Source organism: Phocoena phocoena, chromosome X (assembly GCF_963924675.1).
Source record: "Phocoena phocoena chromosome X, mPhoPho1.1, whole genome shotgun sequence".
Lineage (NCBI taxonomy): Eukaryota > Metazoa > Chordata > Mammalia > Artiodactyla > Phocoenidae > Phocoena > Phocoena phocoena.
The window spans coordinates 102,007,687-102,029,317 of record NC_089240.1 but is presented as its reverse complement, the minus strand read 5'-3'; the positions used below and the strand labels follow the sequence as shown (position 1 = coordinate 102,029,317).

The following is a 21,631-nucleotide window of genomic DNA, read 5'->3' as shown; positions in this document are numbered from 1 at the left end:
GGAGTCCACAGTTACTATTTAAAGAAAACAAATCAAGAAACAGGGGTGTATGTATGGTATTTATAGTTATAATCAGTGGTGTATTGGTCAATGCTTCCCAGCCAGCTACCGGGAGGGAAGGTCTAATTTGTAGCATTTACTGATTTCCGTGGCATAATATTCCCACTACAGCCAATTTCAAGCACCAAAGTGACACCAGTGAGCTTGTAAAATTCCTGAAAAGTTAGTGATGGGTTCTCATAATGATCCTGTTCCAGGGTACCACTGGAAATGGAAGAACTAAAAACAGATAGCTTCTTAATAGTTGTTGCCTCTAGCGAGTGGGGCTTGTAAGAAATTTTACCTAACGTTTTGTATACCCTTTGAATTGTTTACCCTGTTCATGTATTACTTCTATAAATTAAAAAAAAATAGCTCGAGAAATCAGAAGGCATTTCATCTTGCATGTAGAAAGAGCATTATTATCACCTTAACAAGAAAAATCCAGATAAACAACAAAATCATACTTTTTTCTGCTGTCACCAGAGAGCTGACATGGCAGGGAAAACAACTAATCTGAAACCCAAGGAAATACAGGTACCTCCCAAGGCAGAGATAGGTCACAAACACTGGCTTACCTGTGGTAGAGCACAGGAGGAAGAGACACTGAGTATCATACAACTGAGGAAGAAGAATTTAGCTACAATTTTAATGTACTGTTAAAAACCAAGAATTGGCTAGCAGAACTCCTGGGCACCTCAGACACAAGAGAAATTTACACCTCTTCACAGACTCCTCTCCACAGACTTCTGTCAGATGCTTACTAGAAAGATTGAGCGGGAGGGAAAATGCAAAGAGCCTCTCTCAGTGGTACAGACCTGGTGAGGCTGCCACTGCAGGCAAGGCACAAACTCCTCCCAGACTCTTATCCCCAAAGAACAACAGTCTTAAGCCACTGGCAGAGGAGCAACAAACCCTGTCACTCCCAGGGCACAGGTGAAGACCCATTATGACAGAGGGGAGTGTGAAAGAAAACTATTCCACCACTAGGGGAGAAGCAGAAAATAGTCCAGGGCTCTGAATCCTATGCTAAATACCATTAGTGGTCTCCTACAACTGGGGGTGGCAGGTAATTCTCCTGCACAAGATCCATCAAAGATACAAGGCAGAGTTTGGCTAGAAATGGCAGGATAACAGAAAGCTCCACCCCATGAGACCCAGACACACAGGTCTAAAAATGAAACCAGACAACAGAGAACCTCCTCTGGCCCCAGCACCAGACTACCAAGCACTAAGTCACAAGCAACAGCAGTCTACTGTTGGCATGGCAGGCAAGAACATGGGAGGAACACCCCACCCCACCACTGCTCCAAGGTACAGGTGCACAGGGAAGCCTGAAAGCCAAGGGTGATGCAGGAACAAAAAAAAAGAAAAAGAAAAAAAAAAAACCCATAAACCCAACCCTTATCTGATAGAATTTCAAAGAGAACTGGACAGATCCACAATTATAGTTGAATATTTCAATATTCCTCTTTCAATCATTGATAAAACAAGTAGACAATCTCTAAGGATATACAAGACCTAAACAACACTGTCAGCTAACTTGACTTCACTAAAATTTCTAGAACACTCCACTCAACAAATACACATGGAAAATTTCATCAAAATAGGCTACATTCTGGATCAAAAAATAATCCTCAATTTTTTAAATAAAATTGAACTCAGAGTATATTTTCTGACAGAAAAGGTACTAAGGTAGAACTAATTAAAAAAATCAGGAAAATTCCCAAGTATTTGGAAATCAAACTTCTGAATAACAATAAAAACACACATGCCTATATCAAAGCTTGTGGAATGCAGCTAAAGCAGTGTTTAGGATGAAATTTATATAGCACTACATGGCTATAATTAGAGAAGAAAAGTCTTAAATCAATGATGTAAATTTCATCTTAAGACTAGAAAAAGAAATTAAATCCAATGCAATAAGAAAAAACAACGAAAATACAAATGTCAATGAAAACAGAAAAACGATTGAAAAGAATCAATGGAACCAAAGGCTAGTTCTCTCAAAAGATTACTAAACCTGACTTTTTAAAATACGCAAATGAAAGGTAACAAAACCTTAAGTTTTTTTTAAAAGCATGGACTTCCCTGGTGGCGCAGTGGTTACAAATCCACCTGCCAATGCAGGGGACGTGGGTTGGAGCCCTGGTCTGGGAAGATCCTACATGCCGCGGAGCAATTAAGCCCGTGTGCCACAACTACTGAAGCCCACACCCCTAGTGCCTGTGCTCCACAACAAGAGAAGCCACCGCAATGAGAAGCTCGCGCACCGCAACAAAGAGTAGCCTCCACTCTCTGCAACTAGAGAAAGCCCACGCGCAGCAACGAAGACCCAACGCAGCCAAAAATAAATTAATTAATTAAGTTTTAAAAAATCAGTAGCCTCCTTCTTCCCCTTTCAAAAAAAACAAAATCAGCCTCCCACTCTTAGAGGTCTCTCCATCCTTGTGGTCACCACTTCTACCCAGGAAAAAAGCAATAAAAACAACCTAATCACATATTCAGGCTAGTCCTCACATCCATTAGTGGCTATTTGTTTAACAGTCAAATCTATGGAAATGTTTGACTTTTACACCATCAATCTCTCAGACTTCCCCTCAGCCCAGTGATTCTGAATTTGTGGTAAGAATGGTAAGAGTAGAATTTGTGGATAAGACAGATATGAAGTGATGACTATGATGTTTATTAAATACTAATTTATGACAAGCAAAAGTATAGGGGTAAGAATATTATTAACATTCATGTTATGCAGGAACAACCCACAGGGCCCCGGGAAGAGGATTACTGCCAGGCAAAATTATTAAATCACTGAAATCTTTCATTGGTGTCACTACTCACAATGAATGCTTTCATCCATTTCTCACCTCCTCCCATTAAAATCTGCTCTTCTTAGGAAAGAATCAAGGATATAAAGAAATGAGAACAGCTTTAAATGCTACCTCATTCAAGAAAGGAGAAATGCGGAAGGGAAACAACATTTGCTGGGCCAGGCACTTTATATATATTATCCCATTTCATCCTCACAAAAGCTGTGTGAATTAGAAACTATTATCCCCATTTCACCAAGGGGAAAACTGAGCCCCAAAGACATGAAATGATTTGTCCAAAATCACAGTCACACAGATATAAAATAGCATAGTTAGGATCTATACTCAAGCTTGTCAGGTTCCAAAGCCCATGTTCTTTCTGTTACAACACACTACCTCTCTCCAAGGTGGTGAAGGTTGTATTACAATAGGGACAAGAGCCTTAAACTAAAAGAACAAACCTAGAGATAAAATTACATAGAACTATACACACACAGAGAGACATAAATAAGTGTATGTAGAAACTATAGTGAAAATTGAATAAGGCTTGTAGTCTAGTTAACCGTATTACACCAATGTCAAATTCCTGGCTTTGAAATTATACTACACTTCATGTAAGATTAGCATTAGAGGAAGCTGAGCAAAGAGTACATGGGACTCTCTGTACTATTTTTATAACTTCCCGTGGCCTTTAATTATTTCAAAATAAAAACTTAAAAAACACCTCTCAGTAGAGATAAATAAAATAAAATTAAGAATGAACCTCTACTAGTGTTGAGGGGAAGGTAGGCCCCCCAGTCCCTTTAATTCACATCACAAAGGTGGTCATCAACTCTGCTTCCACATAAGGTCCACCCTGGCTGCCAGAAATCCACTGTGGTTGTACAAAGTAGACCATTAGATGGAAAACAGGGGCCTAACTTTTTCCCTTAGCATTGATGTGTAGTGGATGGGGGAGCTCCAGTTCTGATCAAATTCGTTCCTAGTGAACATGACATGTATTACATGGGGACCTCCTCCCACAACCATCCTCATCCCTGTATCTTGCTGGATGTATATGTCACCATACATGAAGCCCATCTGTAGGAAAGAGCAAAAGAGATGGGTCAGTTTCACTGGATTCTTGTTAGAGATGGTGTGATGTTACAGGAAGAGAATTGGCCATGGAACCGGAAAGCCCAGTTCTACAACTTTGTGACATCATGATCTTGAGCAATTTAACACAGCTTAACCTCAATTTTCTCTCTATAAAATAGGGACACAAGTCTACATAACCACATGAGATAATAACAGTCAATCACAATTTAATTACACAGAGGATTGATTTGAACAGAAGGTTTACTGTCCCGGATACTTCACACTGTATGTGGAACTAGCACCGGCCCCTTATGAGGTTATTTCACCAGTGCACATTCACAAATCTTCACGCAGAAATGTGTTCAGGTATTCTCCACAGTCTGAATTTGCATGTGGATGTATTTTAGCTTCCAACCCAAACTCTGTATGATAAAATTAATCCTTGGAGCTGCTGAATTATAAGGCTGTAGGCTTCCATTGGAGGTCCCAGTGTTAGTCACAGCTCTGGATTTACAAAGTCATAAAACATTAACTGCATTTCTCTGTGATTTATGTCTGATTTTGTTTTTCACACATGATTCATAAGTGAAGTATGCTATCCCCATATGACATCAGTGCCCTGATAAACACAAGAACAAGTTTATAGATTTAACTGTCTTCACACCCTAGAAATATAAAAACTGAATGATATAAAGATGAATTGGAAATCTATAGACTTCATAAGACTATTGGTTGCACTGTCCTATGCTGGAAGAATGTGAGTGGGCCAAAGCCTGACATTAGCTAACTGGGCTCTCTTAGCAGAAGTTCGGGTAAGATGACTAGGCTTTCCTGGTGATCCCCGAGGAACTTTTATTTTCTATGTTTATTCTCTTACATTTCTTTCAGGGACAGTGGTACACATTGTTTTCGGAAAAATTGCTATCAGTATTTGCTGCAGTGAAAGTTAACCATCTCTCAGACCAGGACCATGGTAGCAGGTAGGTAATACCACATTTTACAAAGCCTTGGCTCTAGAAGTATTATGTAACTGACAGGCAAGGTTGACTCCCCAATAGAACAAAGAGGCAATTCTTCTTGTTTGTGCATTTGGTCATCAAATTCAAAAATGGCAAAAAGACAAAAATGAATCAAGCATTAGGGCCATTGCAGCTTGGTACAAAGCCAGGCTCAGGCTACACAATCCCCATGGTCAGAAAAGCCACAAACATAAAGAATTTCCCAAGAGCCTAGGATGGGTAAAAGGGAGGAAGACAAGGGAGCAGACAGAAGAAGAGGAACCTAACAGAATGGGAGTAGAGATCTTTGGATGCCTCAGGCAAAGTGAAGTAATTGCCAATTGAAGGGCCAGACAACAAAGCAGCATAGGAATTCAAAAGGACAAAGCAACCTCCCCCAAGCTCCTTGCCATACAGTTTACCATCTAAATCAGGAGAATTTGGGGGATGAAAAGAGGGTGCTCTTAATAATTATGCCAGAACTACAGGTGCATACTGGGTTTATCTGTGGCAGACTGGGACATATGGTCAAACTTTGTGTAAGCTCCTCTCTGATCAGGCTCCTACCTACCTGCCTCCTCAACCTACTCTGTGAAGCAGAAGCCAGTTCTCAGGTACCTCAGCTATCCTAACAGCGATAGCCAACATCTTTCCCACAAAGACACTCCTGCCCAGGTTGCACGTGCCACACTCACAGTACCTAGTTGATCAGCTCAATTTCCCAGGCCCACCAAACTAACGAGACTAAAGTAAAAACACCAGACCTCACCACCACCTTCTTGTCCACAGAGTTTAGCTGAGCCTTGACTGGCCAGTCACATTCTGTCCCTATACCCTGAACACAACCTCTGGGAAATAAGTGGACTAACAGAGACTCATTTACCTTAGGAACTTGTACGTATCTATCAGTTTCTTTGATCAAATTTTATTTATATCAAGATCTCTGAATTACCATCTACACAGCGAAGAGGAAATGTAAAACTAGCATACCATCCAGTGGGTAAACCCCATAGTCCAGGAATAGGTAATGGACACTACCTCTCTCCTAATGGTTAGAAGGACTGTGGAACCCAGTACTCCAGTGCCTGTCTTTTCCTTTCTTGCCACAGCTTTTGCTTAGCCCTCCCAAATATGATTTTCATCTCCTACATTTCCCTAAAACTCCAATATAGGCTGTTTTGGTCTGTTGCTTAGACTAAAGTGCTCCAGCTATCTTTTTACTTAGGCGAAAGTGCTCCAACTGTCTTTTTGCTTTGGACTTGATTATCTTTATCAAGACTCTGCTATTTCTTTTACTGTGGCTTCCTAGCACTACTCCTATGGCAAGTTCATGTGCCTGAAGCTTTTTTGCTTTGGAGTTCTTTTCCAAGAGACTCTGTGGTCCTTTATAAGAACTGACTCCTGGCAAATGTGCCTCATAGTCCTTCCAGATGTGCCCAGAGATGCCCAATTAGTAGAGTAATACCAGCTTAGACTCCAACTGGGATCATTCACTACACTTACAATAACCCTATGTATGACAAAGATCAAGTGTTATCTCTATTTTACAGTTGAGTTAACTGAGACTGAGAGGGTAAGACTTACCCAAAGCCACACTGTTAAGAAAGCAGAGAGGCAGAACTGCAGTCTAAGGGTACCTTGTACTCACCAACAGGGCTGCAGTAGGGCCTTATCTCATGTTAAGCACTTCACAATAGACACTGTGGAGTTTGTCAAACTATATATCTTCCTTTAGCTTCAAACAACTCACACTGAATGTCAGAGACGCATTTCATGATTGAAAATGAACCCAGAAGCAGAGCATTTCAAAGGCTCCATTAGAAACATGCCAGAGCTTGAAACCTCCAGAATAAGGAAAGGAAGCAATGCACATATTCATGCCCCCAAAACAGCCAAAGCTTCACAGCCCAGAACTAGCAAAAACTGGTTAGACTCTAGGATAATGTGCAGCAGTTATCAGTCCTTTGTTAAGGCTATCAAAGCACCACCTTTTAAAAAAAACAAAAAACAAAAAAATATTAGAAATCCAAGTCTCCACCAGCCCGTACCCATGGAAACGATTCTGCCTGCAGAAATCGCCCTACCAGGGAACAAGCTAGCATAGCTCCAAGTTGCTCCTCCAAGCAAAGAGTGAGGTCGAAATGACTCCTCTAGCCCTACAACTCACTAGTGTCCCATGATTTGACCATTTTCTTCCCACAATCACTCCCTTATCCCCTAAGAAAGGAAAAAATTAAACTTTAGACCCTCAAAGCAAGTGAAATGATGGGTCAGTCTATCCGAACAAACAAGAGGTGATTCATTGGCTGATTTGTCCTCCCAAAGTGGCAGAGGGGAAGAATTTATTGCTTGTCTCAGGCATCCTTCAATCTGACCTGCAAAGCAAGCAGATCTAAAGTAACCTTAGCTTGGTGCTGATGGCTTTTTGGCCCAACTCCAAAGCCACTTCCATTATTTGCATTTTACACACACACACACACACACACACACACACACACACACACTTGTCTTTGCCATACCAAGGTCACTCAATATCAAGACCATTAAATCCTCTCTAAAATGAAGCCCCATTATCAAGGGGAATTAAATAATGACTAAATATACTAAGCACTGCCTCTGCTTTATCAATACTTATTCACTGTTCTGGCACTCCTTAGCAAAAAGCTAGTTGTCAATATGGGAAAGTTATTTGCACCATTAGGTTAAAACCTTTCCTCTCCGCCTTCAATGCCACTGTCACTTACACACACCCCCACTACCACCATAAACTTAGGTCTAGACAAGTTTGGGAAATAGGTAGACTTTAAGGTCTAGTGTTTGGTTTCTTGCAGCCATTAGCACTTTAGCCTTTAAAATGCTTCTCTCTCATTTTCCAGCATTCTCTCTAACCCAAAGTCAGCTCCCATTCCATAATTCCACAGGCTGCATCATTATGCATGGCTTACAGTGCTTTAGGGAAAAGGTGGAATGTAAACAGTTCCATCCAAGCACACATAATCAAACAGAGCAGGCAGTGTGAGTGGTGATGTACAACCTTGGACATGACATCGGTATTTCAGGTGGAAACTTCTCCCACAAAATATGTAAAGGAAGGAGGAGGAAGACAAAGAATATACCAAATATCTCATAAAGCCAGGGCAGGTTAAATTCTCACTGCTGGTGTCACCCTGCTCGTGTCAGATTTTTACAAGATAAAAGTAACTCCCTTCGGGCTTCCCTGGAGGCGCAGTGGTTGAGAGTCCACCTGCCGATGCAGGGGACACGGGTTCGTGCCCCGGTCCGGGAAGATCCCACATGCCACGGAACGGCTAGGCCCGTGAGCCATGGCCACTGAGCCTGCGGGTCCGGAGGCTGTGCTCCGCAACGGGAGAGACCACAACAGCGAGAGGCCCATGTACTGCAAAAAAAAAAAAAAGTAACTCCCTTCAAACAAATTTTTGAAGTCCAGGAAGGAGGCTTCTCTATCTACCTGATACCAATACAAGTAAGACTACACAATCCTCCTGCTATGACTTGATGCTCTTAATATTCTATGGCTATAGTCCAAACAGGCTGATCTCAACATATATTGCCTAAAATGGAGAATACCAATATTTCATTCTATTGCTCAGGTTTTTAATGAGTTCAGGTAAAATGAGAGTAACAGGACAAAAAATTAAATCTCAGCCACCAACTCTCTGCTACCCTACTACCCATGCAATTTTAATCTTTCACTATTTTATTAAAGTCACAGTTAGCCAGATACTGCCCAATAAATAACATTCATTCCTACCTCTGTACCTTTATTCATTCTGGTTTATACATCTTCTTTTCAAAAGTCTATACTGCTCCTATATTTAGTTTGTCTCACCTTCTCCATGAAGTCTTCCTTTCCTGAACTTCTGGGGTAGTGGTTTCCAAACCTTAGCATACATCAGAATCCCCTGTAGGGCTTGTTAAAACAAAGATTACTAGGCCCCACTTGCAGAGTTTGAGTCAGAAAATCTGAGGCCTGAAAATTTGCATTTCTATCAAGTTCCCTGGAATAATGCTGATGCTGCTGGTGGTTTATCTTCAGTGTATCTAGCACTTGACTACATACTTTATATACTGTCATTTATTGTTCTTCAGTTGATTTATGAACATACCGGATAAGACTTTATGCTGGAAAGAACAGAAAACCCAATGCAAACTGGCTTAAACAAAAAGTGGATTTATTTTCTCACTTAACTGGATCGTCCAGATATTGGTTGACCCAGTAATTCAGTGATATCTTCAAGGACTCAATTTCCTTACATCTTCCTGCTCTGACATCCTCAGTGGCAGCTTTATCCTAAAACTGGTTCCTCTCTTGGCAATAATACAGTTGCCAACCACAACTAAGACTACATATTTCTTACTAATATCCAGAGGGACACACAGAACATCTTAGCAGCATTCCAAACAAGAGAACTAAAATTCACCCTGATTAGGTAGCCTGAAGCAAGTGGCCTGTGAAGGACAGGGGTGGATATCAGAAGGAAAATCTGAATATTATTAGGAAGAGAACGTATCCCATAAAGGCACCCAGCAAACGTCTACTACACAACTCAGCCAGAGTATAAAACCAACTAGGGTATCATCTATATCTCTTATACCACACAGGAAACACTCAATAAATGGATGATTTATTGCTTTTTAAAAAATAATTCTATCAATTGATTTGGAAGTATCCTTGTAGACTGGATAATCACTTAACCAAATTTTGTTCTTGATCAACCACTTATTTGAACTTCATGCAAAAAATGTTGCTAAGAGTGTTCTGTAGTTTTCTTATATTGGGTTGGCCAAAAAGTTCGTTCAGGTTTTTCTGTTACGAACTAACCTGAAGAAACTTTTTGCCCAAACCAATAGATCTAAGTTAGCAAGCACCAGTTCAGACTTTTCTGTTACGATGTAAAAAATTATTCTTACTTGTTTAAAGAGAATCAGATATTCTCATGGTATTTTTTATTTTTAAAATTTTACTGAAGTATAGTTGATTTACAATGTTGTGTTAGTTTCTGGTGTACAGCAAAGTGATTCAGTTACATATATGTAAATATATATTAAATATTTATATATATATTCTTTTGCATATTCTTTTCCATTATGGTTTATTACAAGATACTGAATATAGTTCCCTGTGCTATACAGTAGGACTCTATTGTTTACCCATCCTATATAACAGTTTGCATCTGCTAATCCCAAACTCCCAATCCTTCCCTCCCCCATCTAATTCTCTTTAAAATGAATTTTTTATCCAAAACATTCATGAAAAACTAGTTCTACTACCTCAACCAAACGTCTGGGGTCTGACTATTAGGACAGTTCTTACTGCTATGTACTATTGTAATTGTTAGAAAACTCTATATATTGAACTAAAAATCAGTTTCCTCAGAACTTTTACTCATTGTTCTTAATTCTACCATTAGAGGCTATGCCAAACAAGTCTTTCTTAGGGTACTGCCCATACCTTAGGGCATATATTTGAATGTAGGTGTCTTATACACTGGAAATTAACAAGACCATTTTTCATATGCTACTTCGAAGAAAAACCAATTTGGGAAAACATGGTAAGCTATTATATTAGTTTACTGAGCTGCCATAACAAAATTCCACAAACTAGGTGGCTTAGAACAACAGGACTGTATTCTCTCACAATTCTGAAGGCTAGACGTGCAAAATCAAGGTGTTAGCAGGGCCATGCTCTTTCTGAAAGCTCTAGGAAAGAATCTTTCCTTTCCTCTCCCTAGCTTCTGGTGGTTGCCAGCAATCCTTGGCATTCCCCAGCTGCATCACTCCACCCTCTGCCTCGGGCATTACATGGCCTTTCTCCCTGTGTTTCTCTTTTGTGTCTCTGTGATGTGATGGAAAAAGAGGCAAGAAAGATTTGAAAGGTAAGAGGGACTCAAACCCACCATTGTTGGTTTTGAAGATGGAAGAAGGGAGCCAAAAGCCAAGGAATGCAGGTGACCTCCACAAGCTGGGACCGTCTGTCAGCTAACAGCCAACAAGAAACTGCAAGAAACTGAATTCTGCTAACAATCTGAATGAGCAAGGAAATGGAATCTCCCCTAAAGTTTCCAAAAAGGAACCCTTCTGAAAACTTGACTTTAGTCCACTAAGAGCCTTGTCAGACTTCTGACCTACAGAAGCATAAGATAATAAATTTGTGTTGTTTTGAGGCACTACGTTTGTGGTAATTTGTTACAGCAGCAATAGAAAACTAACACAGTAGGTAAATAATAATAACTATAATAGTTATATTATTATTATCATCATAATCACCACCACTACCACCACCACCACCATCGACAGACCAAAAAGACAATAATAAGTCTCAGAAAAATTAAGTATTATTCCTAAGGTCACATAGGTAGTAGGTAGCAGAGCAGAAATTTAAACAGAAGCATGCCTGATAGCAAAGGCCATGTTTTTTTTAATCACAATGGTATACTGCCCATCCCAAGAAACAGTGAGATCCCAAAGAAATAAGTCTTAGAAGAAATAAAAATTACATTAACCCTGTGCATCTCACAGAGTACTGACAGCAATGCCAGTAAATTTAGGCAGGCAGCTTTTCTGAGCTTTGAAAATACCTGACTTCAAAAGCAGCGTTGACTTTTAGAATAACTGTAGCATGAGCAAATGTTTATTTGTAACCCTTCTTCTCTCCCTTTCTTTTCCTTAACTCCTTCATCCCTCTCTCCAATATCCCACCAACCTAAAATATCTTCACAGAACAAATGGCCAAGAATAAGCAAAATGATCCTGAAAAGTAAGTTGGGGAGATTTGCTCCCTTTTCCAAAATCTTAAAACTTTATAAAGCCACAGCAATTAAGATGCGATAAGAAAATAGGCCAATGGAATGGAATAGAGAATCCAGAAACAGACTTATGCATATATGAAAACCAGATATATGACAGAGTTAGCCACTGAAGATAAGAAGAGTAAGAATGGGTTATTTAATAAATGGTTCTGGGATAACTATTTATATGGAGGGAAAAAAATGGATCCCTACATTACACCATACAAAATCAGTTGCAGGTCAATTAAAGAAGACTCCATTTGAAAGACCAAACTTAAAAAAAAATGTAAGGGAAAATATCTTTTACGATCTCAGGTTAGGGAAAACATTTTAAGCATATCAGAGAAACGCTAATCATAAAGAAAAAGATTGAGAATTCTAAAGCATCAAAATTGACAAGTTGTGTATCACAAGACACCATAAAGAAATTAAAAGGCAACTTACAAGCTTAGAGGAAATGATTAAGTCATATAACTGGCAAAGAATTAGTATCAAAAAGATATAAAAAACTCCTACAAACTATTAATGAAAAATACAAATTGTTCAACAGAAAAATGGTCCAATGATATGAACAGGTATTTGACAAAAGAGGAATTATAAATGGCCTATAAAACATGAAAAGCTGTGCAACCTCACTTGTAATCAGAGAAACACAAAACAGAAACATAATGATATGAAGTTTACAACCACCAAATTTGTAATAAATTAGAAGTCTTCCCTGGCGGAAGGGGGCTTCCCTGGCGGCGCAGCGGTTGAGAGTCCGCCTGCCGATGCAGGGGACACGGGTTCGTGTCCCGGTCCGGGAAGATCCCACGTGCCGCGGAGCGGCTGGGCCCGTGAGCCAGGGCCGCTGAGCCCGCGCATCCGGAGCCTGTGCTCCGCAACGGGAGAGGCCACAACAGTGAGAGGCCCGCGTACCGCAAAAAAAAAAAAAAAAAAGTCTGTTAATAAGAAGTGCTGGTGAAGATGAGGAGCAACAAAAACTTTTACACTCTGCTGATAAATTGATATGAACTCTTTGGAAAAGTTGAATATGCTTATTCTCTATGATCTAGTACTTCCTCTCCTGTATACATACCCTAGAAAAATTCTTGAACATTTACAAGACACATGTACAAGAATGTTTCATAGCAGCACTTATAAATCTGAGAACAAACCAAGTATTCATCTATAGGAAAAATTTATAATATATTCATACAACAGAATACTGAAAATGAATAAAATACATGCAATAACATGAAATATCTTAGAAATATAATGTTAAGGGAATAAAGTCACAATATTATTCCATCCCCACAAAGTGAAAGACATGCGAAAGTAAACAATATTTTGTATAAATATATATACATATGTGATTTTTAAAACTGAAAATAGCAAGAGGATGATGAACACACAACTGAGTATAGTGCTTTCCTTTCATGAGAGTGCAGCAGCTTTCAAGTGGGCTGATAATGCTCTATTTCTTAAGCTAGGTGGTAGACATATGGGTGCTCATCTATTATTCTTTTGGATATACGACATGGTTCATTATAAACATTTTATACGTCAGCTGAGAAAACATGTATTTGAGGAGTGGTATTGAAACTGTGCTTCACAGAACTGCCTAAAAGACAACTATAAGAGGGGGTGAAAGGATGTCAGAGCTGTGGGAGTGTTAAGGAGGTAACACTCTGGGCTCCCCTACTGTGACTTCACTCAGAGCAGCTGCACCCTTCTGAATACAGAAAAAGGTTTGAAAACCACTTCAAGCAGGATTATTTTGCAAAAAGAAGGGTGTACACTAAGTCACAAGGTACCCTGGTACACATGTATTTGCTTGTATGGCATTAGCTATTTGGCAGAAGGCCAAAGAAATCAAAAGCCTAAGTAGCAGTATCCACTGTATTTCAATTTTTAAAAAAGCTTAAGCACCAGTAGCCATTGCCCACAGGTGACAAATTCAAAATAAAGACAAAACAGCCGTGAAATGATATTATAGGTCAGGATGAGAAAACTGGTGCCTACTTACACGCAACTTTTCAAGAATTCATCAATAATGAAATGGACAAAGTAACTTTTCCCTAAGCCTCTGCCCTTGATTCCTTCTTTTTACCACCTGTAAGCTTCATCATCATTTCCAACATCAAAAGGGGATCTATTATTCTTTTTAACCCTATCTCTGCTGCTCACTCACTCTCTCTGATAAAATGTCCCATGTGGCTATACATTTTTTCTTTTACAAAGTGTATCAGCAAATGTGAAATTTTCCCCAGCATCAATCATGGAGTATTATTGCAAAAATATTCTGATCTAGCTGTATGCTTCGGCAATTCCAATATCTAAACGGAGACCATCAAAAAATGCTTTTATGGCTTTTAATCTTTTTTTCTTTTCTCTGCAGCATTTTCAACCTGGTGCAACATCCCTGCTGACTTTTTTTGTTTGGCAAAGGTCAGCTTTGACTGTGCCTTGGCGTTTCAGCAGAAATGAATAATCTGCTTAATGAGGGCAATTTCCTGTTCTGACCTACCCTTTAATTATTTTTTAATCATGTATTTGGCATATTTGGTCATGATAGTTCATCGCTTCCTTTGCAAAGTTGCTTTGTAAATAAGAATGAGAGCACTTATTCTGTACAGTACGAAATGAAGCTACCACAGGGAGGGTGAGCCTCACTTTACAGTAGACTAGGTTCCCAAAAGGTGGGTACAAATGACATTTCTGTATAACCAGCCTTATCTTTCCATAAACGAATATGATCATTTCTAATATGCTTCATATCCATCTTGGAGTAGTCATCACTACTGATTATTTGCCCCTTAATTTTTGATTTACTAAGGTCTCTCCTCCAAGTTGTTAATACTCTATAAACATATATCAAATATACCAAAAGAATATAACATTTAAAGAACCAAAATGAGAAATTTGGGGATATGGGAAGGCATTTTATAATGTGACTAATCACCTCCCTAATTTGTTGGGGCTTTTAACTTTGAACTTTCATGCACAGATAAATACTCTTATATACAAATACCATTATAAAGGATCCTGTATAAAAAAGGTTTCCAAGTCCTACTGGATGACCTTGTATTGATACTCAGTAAAGGAGCCACTCTTTATCGTGCATCACAAACTAGTGTACCAACACTGAGGGGAAATCCAGCAGTGTGTGACACATATCCTGGCACAACTTTCCTGGGATTTCACTATTACTCAAAGACTTAGGGGCAGGGAGAGATTCAAGTAATTTAACTAAGTAATCAAAAGCATTATTTTTTATTAAAACAAACATTCTGAAAAAGGAAATTATATTCACATAATATTCCTATAACTTAAAGTACAACTATTCAGAGAAATATCTTGCTTTCAGAAGTACTTAGAACTCTGTCCCCCCTTACCCTCACAGTTTTAGTAAAGTTTTCTCTACCATTGGGGTACTTTGTCAGAAAAGTTTGAGAAGCTAGATCTACAGCATCTCTGACAAGAAGCTTTCCAGTCTCTATTTGAACATTTCAAACGATGGGTGAGCTTTCACTTCCAAAAAGCAAAGCACTGCATTGTTAAAAACAAAACAAAACAAAACAAAAAACCTTTAAGGATGGGCTGGCTGCCTTACCTGCTCGGGCTTCTGCCTTCATGTACTACTGCGCTTGCCCGTGCCAGCACATACACACATGCTCTCCCCTCCCCCATTCCGGATTAGTCTCTTTTTCCAGTTAAAGTCTATTTTTTTTCTTGAAGCATAACAAGAGCAGCCTAAGCAACCTCGGCACCAAAACTCTTCAAATATTCACTCTCCTTCTGCCCGACTTTCTCACTGGAAAGGAGGTTGGTAAGACGAGGTCAAAGGTACGGTGACCTGGACGTACTTCCGCTTCCTGAACTCAAGAGAGTACGGCACACGCGCGCCCTGGGTCAGTAAGGTTGACTTCCGCTCCCCTCGTGCTCTGAGAGCTGAATCACGGAGCGCGCCCAAGGATTCGATCACAGTGCAGAGGACCGGTATGACTCCAGTGGGTAAAGCTTTTAGAAATGAGCAAGGATCTGTTGAAGATGTTTTTTGGGACTTTTAAATAAACATCTTAGGTGAAAAGGATGATACCCCAGTACATTTCTGTGACAAATGCGAACTGCCAATTAAAATCGATGGGCAGATGATTCCATGCAAGCATGCTTTTTGCTATGCCTGTGCTATTTTACATGGAAAAGAAGGCAGTAAGATGTTCCCAGGCTGTAGTAATCCTGTGGAATGAATTGAGAAGCATACGCAAGATTCTCTCTTTACGTGTGGCACTGTTCAAGGATGCAAGAGACCGTGTTTGTCTCGAAGAGACTTAAAGGCTCATATCAACCATGGCCATACAAGAGCTGAAAATTCTGTTGCCCTTACTCAACTTGAAAATGTTCATTCTGCATGTTGTCCCACCACCGACTGAAATCTGACCATCTTATAACGCCGCCAGATGAGCATCATATGAACCATATTCCGCCAAAGCAATACCTTATGATACTACTACCTCCTTTGCAAAGTGTTCGCACAAGCCATATAATCTGCCACAAGAAGATATTAGTGCTCCTCCAGCAGAGTTCATTGTCCATGAATTCACCTCTATATTTTTCAGTGAGTCAGGAAGCTGAGTCAGAAAACCTTTACATTTCAACAAGAAAACATAGCAATTTAGTAACTGTCCCTATTCAGAATGACTCAAATTCGGGTACTTGAGAACCACTACCTCCTGCCTCTGCAATTGCTCACCATCATCCTGAATATCAGGGTCAACCAGTGGTTTTGAACTCTCATGGAACTATGCCTCCACAGCAATATTTTACCACGCTACCTCCTCTGCAATCAATAAGTCATCAAAGGCCACATCCTTCCCAGACCACAGGTACTTTTCACTTGATTCATAGCCACGCCTCAGGTGCATCAGTGACTTCTACTCCACCACCCTCTCCATAGACCTATTATTGCTCAGATGCCACCTTATATGAAATATCTTCCACCAGGACCTACCTCACCTCAACAGGGTAATCCACCTGTAAGTACACGTACTTCTTACCATTATAATACTCACTCTTTACCCCAGTTTACTGAAAATCAAGGAACTCTGGGCACTCCATTTATATAACTAGGGAAAATAAGTCATGTTATGTGGCCTGCACCCAGAGGACCACCCATTCCTCCACGAAGCAGCGTCTTCCTTTCTCAAACCTCACTTCTTGGAGTACACTTCCCAGATCAGACAAGATATAAACCATATTACCAGTAGTAATAGTAAATATTTTTAAACAGAAGATACGATGAGGGGAAAAAAAGTATTGTCAACCTTCTCATTAAGCTTTGACCATTTGGGGAAGGAAAAGCACCTCTTACAGAAATGGCTATAAAACATTTAAAGTCTTATCTCTTAAAATGGTTTTAAACCTTGATCTTGGGAGTGATTTTAAGTACTTTACTACAGTGCAGATAAGTGGCTCAGTTGAGATTAACTATGTTTTAACAACTTTGTTCCTCTAGTATGGTAAATTGATCCCAGAAGTGACCATTTGCAATATTATATCCTGGGTGGGGACTGTGCTCCACTTTCAAAAGTGTTGTTTTTATTAAATCCAATGTTTAGTTTTTTTTGTGATACATTTTGTTAACCTGGGTAAAAAGAGTAAATTTCAATATGGTTGCAAAAGAACAATAAGGCCTTTGTACACAAATCTGTCTCCCTGTAACTTCCAACGTTCTTGTTTCTAGGCCCAAATTGCTTTTTCTTTACCGTAGCTTAGGCTCTGTGGCCCAAACCACCTGCAGGCTGAGCTCTGCCCTGGATTCTAGACACCACACAAACCAGAAGTATTTAAGCAGTTCTAGCCCAAATCTGTCAAATCCAGCATCAAATCCCCCTTACTACTCCAACCCCGATCTTATGCCCCAGTTTTAATGTGCCATTGCCCCTTTCCTGTGTTAAAAGATGAACTGAGGCATATTAAAATTTTTAAGAGTTATGAATTCGAATCAGGCAGCTTCAATCTAGCAGATAGAAAGGAGCTCTGAGGAGCTGTATAAAAGGAGCAACTTTTATAGGCAGAAGGGAACAGGAACAAGGAAGTTACCCTAGGCAAAAAAGCAGATTGGTTATTGCAAGGTTACTTTCCTTTAGGGGATGGCAGGGATTAGTTAGGCAGGTTGCCTAACTAGTGCTGATAAGGTGATTTTTTTTTTTGGCTGATTGGGTTAAGATTCCATTTCTGGGAGAGCCAAAGCTGTAATTAAGTCAAGTCTCAGTTTGGTGACCTGGGACTTAACATAAATGACTCCATTTTGTTGTCTTGTACAAATGACTCCATTTTGTTGTCTTGTTTCTAACACCTGAGAGCCAGTGCTCACCTCATACTCAAGTTCCAGTTACTAAGGCTGTTTCTTCTTCCTATGTGTGAGTCCCTATCCAAGTAATATATTAGATAGTATAGGCCGTCTATGACTTTTTCTTGCCAGTGTAAGGGTAAATAAAATCTTAAAAATTAAATTTTCCCTAGTGCCAAAAAGTAGAGAACTTTCCTCCTCCCATTTTCTTTTAACATTTCCTTCAGAAAACTTGAGATTATAAATGCTAGCTCTGCCTCTGAAATATATGTAAATCTTTTTCAAAGCTAAATAAGCCTCTTGCAGTTTTACATCCCAGGAATGTCATTCCTGGGGCCAAGGAGCCATTTCTTTGAAAAATGAACACCAAGAGTGGTACCCTATCTCCCTGTCTGTGGGAATTTTAGTTCCAAGATGTAACTTCTTGCTTGTAAAAAGGGTGAGATTTTATTTTTCCTCTGGATACAATTAATGTGTATGTAATAGATTAACATATATATATATGTAAAACATATGTACATGTTAATGGGTTATCAAGTATATAAAAGGGTAAGAGTTCTTTTTTGTCTCTGCAATCTATTGTGGAGGAAGAAATTTTTCTGTACCCTTCTGGCTGGTCTAAGAGTTAAATTGACATGAGACAGATTAACAGGAGAAAAATCACACAAAAGTTTAATTACATGGGAGAGACCCAGGAAAACTAAGTAACTGGCCAACATGGCTAAAGCCCTTACCTTAAATACCATCTCCAGCTAAAGACAGAGGAGGATGGGGTAGTGGTTTGGGACTTCAAGGGGAGGAAGGCAATTCACATGGAGATAGAAAAGCAAATGTTTGGTAAACAAATGTTTGCTGGGCCAGGCAGGCAGAGACAATGGGACACAGAGTAGACTCTGATCTTTAGGCCCTGCCTAGAGTTCCCCACAGCACACCTAGCCCATATTCTTTGCAGATAGCTCTGGTGATAACTCTATTCTGGAACAAACCCACTATCTACATTCTTTTAGGCAGTTCGAGGGAAGGTCAAAGTTTCTTTTAAGGCCCAAAGAGTCTTAATCAGCTTAAATTAATCCTCATGCCAAAGAGACTCATTTTAGGGTGGCAAATTTTGCTCCCCTACAAATCTCTTTAGCAGATTGCCTATGCTGCACATCGCAGTCTGGTTTAATGTTTATCAATTAATAAAACTATTTCATTCTTCTCCATGTTTTATAGAGAGGTCTTATTGGGTTGGCAGGAAGTTTTATGTTTGCTATTTCCCCAACAATTTGGCAATAAGGATAGGATCCATCCGGCAATTCCTTAATTGGGTGGATCGGCTGAAAGTCTGGTGGCCACACAAGAGTCATGTGAGAGACCCTGAATTATAAAAATTCTTTCTAGCTCTCTGCTCTTTTGGAATACTAGCCAGATGTGGATTACACTCTCCAAATTCAAGATTATATTATTGACTAAGTATAGGTGACACCAGTTCTAAAATCCCATCAGGGTCACCATTGACTTTGCTGGTGGAAAAATATGGGAAGCCGGAAATGTTGCCTGCAGGTCTCCCACTCAAATTGCCAATACCTTTCTGTCACATTTGGAATGAGTATGCATACGAGAATCCAGTCTTACAGTGGCCTGAGGACTGTTTCTTTTCATTCGGACAGATTAACATATTTACAGGGGTTCTTAGAAGTACCTCATTCTAAGCATATGAATTACTGGTATTTATCATGATTATCATTCTAAGGAGTGAAAAATTATTTGATAACTAGGAAGAAAGATTGAGAAAAACTAAGAAATTCAAGAATTAAAGTCACTTTCTCTTACACAGAACTGCCCTCTCTTCTCTGCTATCCCAGCTTTCTCTCTGAGTGTCTTTATCTTTCCCTATTTCAAATCAACTCCTGGGAAGAAGGCAGGTGATCTTTTAGATGGGCGGTTCCTTCCATTAGACTTCCCTGCAGAGAGAGACAAGGGTACAACTTCTCCAGCTGTTAATGAATTATTTGCCCTGTTTGAAGGCATATGTTTGTATGCCTCATGTCCTAGCCTGACTCCACTTCACATCTCAGCCCTTGAATCCACCTCCAAGAGTCACTTAGCAAACACTCACCACGTCACAAAAAAGCAGACATGATAGAAAGATGTCATCGGGGGATAACTGAGAATTTGGGTAAAAGACTGTGTCCCTGTATGAAGGCAACAGGACAGAGTAGCTGCACAGGCCACATGGGGAAAGACAAAGGTGTTAGGCCTGATAAATATTCACACTGGAAAAAGAAACCAAAGTGCCATATAATCCTACATTTTTCTTGTCTCAATATAAGGAAAACTAGACCTTCCTATTCAGATCACCAGTGAAGCCAATACCATCGAGAAGCTATCCAGGCCTCCCAGGTAAGCCATGTGCCTCTCTCACCACTTGATATCAGTCATTTAAAGACTTCTTTTCCTGTGCCTGAAAAGACTCACAAAAGTACTCTGCAACATGTTTCCAGTTTGTAGCCCCGTAAATGGGGATGTCCACTGGCTGCTACAGGGAATGCTGCAACCAGCAGACTTCACTCAGGTTGTGGAGCAAACATGTTGGGGACTAGAGGTGGCCCACTACGATGGGTATAGTGGCCAAGGGAACCCACCACTGCTGCGGAAGAACTAAGGGCTTTTAAAACCCATCAAGAAGGGTTGGTAATGGTGAGCTGGGAGACCCTGCCACAGTATACCCAGAAACAGGTGCCTCCCCACTTGATTTCCACTAGCAATGTGCTGCTTTCTCACAATTCACTGGCATGGATACACGGGCGGATCAAAATCACTCTCTAGTCCTGTTCACCTTTGTCTTGGCTCTCTCGCAAACTATCCAAACTCAAGTTAGGGAAAAGGTGATAGGTTGGCAAGGACAGACTATTTCTCAAAACTTAGCAGCAGCTACACAGTTTTGTGGCAATCTAGAGAAAGACAAAAAAGCGAAAAAAATAAAACCCACAGTGCTGGTTTAACTGAGCAGCTATTTACTAAAGGGGATAACCCTACTCTGGTCAATCTATGCAGGGAGCAAAGGAAGAAGGGAAAACTGCATATTATTATGGCAAAAAGCCAGGATACTAGAAGAGAGATTGTAGGAAGAGACTCCAGAGAATGGAAAAATTCCAACAAGGGAATCAAGAAAACCCAGAAGGACAAAATCCTTAGCTGGGAGATAATTGTCAAATGGCTCAAAATTGACAGATTGTGGGAATCTCAGAGGTAAGAACTGGCAAACCATATTCTTCAATAACTTTCACTCAGGCTAACCTATCCCTGCCTTTTCTGGTAGATACTGGTGCTACTTATTCTGCAATTAACTTGGAAATTTCTCATTTTGCATCTAGTGATAGATCGATACAGGTTGTTGTTAAAAAACAAAAAAAGTTTGTTAGTATTTTGTGTCAGCCTTCTAATTGTTCCTTTTCTTCAGTAGTTCCCATACAAATTGTTCCTCTGACTGAGGAACATGCTTTCTTACTTTCTCCTGATTCGCCTGTCAACCTACTGGGGAGAGACCTGCCATGCAAATTAAAGGCTATCATATTCTAC

General features: G+C 39.9%; 1 pseudogene; it reads left to right on the top strand.

The window, feature by feature from the left end:
* Window positions 1-15,691: 15,691 nt before the first annotated feature.
* LOC136142871 (E3 ubiquitin-protein ligase Hakai-like) lies at window positions 15,692-16,982 on the top strand (annotated as a pseudogene).
* The last annotated feature ends 4,649 nt before the right edge of the window (window positions 16,983-21,631 follow it).